The sequence below is a fragment of the Penaeus monodon genome, chromosome 32 (genome assembly GCF_015228065.2).
Source record: "Penaeus monodon isolate SGIC_2016 chromosome 32, NSTDA_Pmon_1, whole genome shotgun sequence".
In the NCBI taxonomy this organism is placed as follows: Eukaryota; Metazoa; Arthropoda; class Malacostraca; order Decapoda; family Penaeidae; genus Penaeus; species Penaeus monodon.
The window spans coordinates 13,537,263-13,537,801 of NC_051417.1; positions in this window are offsets into that span (position 1 = coordinate 13,537,263).

The window sequence follows — 539 nt, forward strand, 5'->3', positions numbered from 1 at the left end:
GATGGGAAAAACAGGAGACTGGGGAAGGAGAGACAAAAAATGAGGAAGAATGAACAAAAATTAATAGGAGATAGGAAGGGAAAGAGGGGAAGGAGAAAAGAAGGGAAAGAGTGAGAAGGAAAATGAATAACGAGAAGAACGAGGATGAGCATAAATGCATACGGGAAGGAAGAGAAAGAAAGAGTGATGAAAAACAAGAAAGAAAAGGAGAATAAAGAGAAAAATAACGCGGAGAAAGTGTAGAGGGAAGAGAAAAACGACGAAAACGCCAAGAATGAGAAAACGAAAAGGGAGGGAGGAGAAAGGAAAGAAAAAAATAAAAATAAAGAGAAAGAGTGAAAAGGAAGGAAAAAAGACGAAAAGTTGTAAATAGAGAAAGGAGAAAGAGTCATAACGTGTAGTGAGTCAGGCAAACTAAGAGAAAGAAGTAAGGAACTTTTCACTTGCAGGAAATTGATTGTTTAGACTTAAGTCATATGAGCGCGTTCAGTGTAGACGTATGTGTGTTGCAGCGAGACGTTGCAGATGATAAATAAACT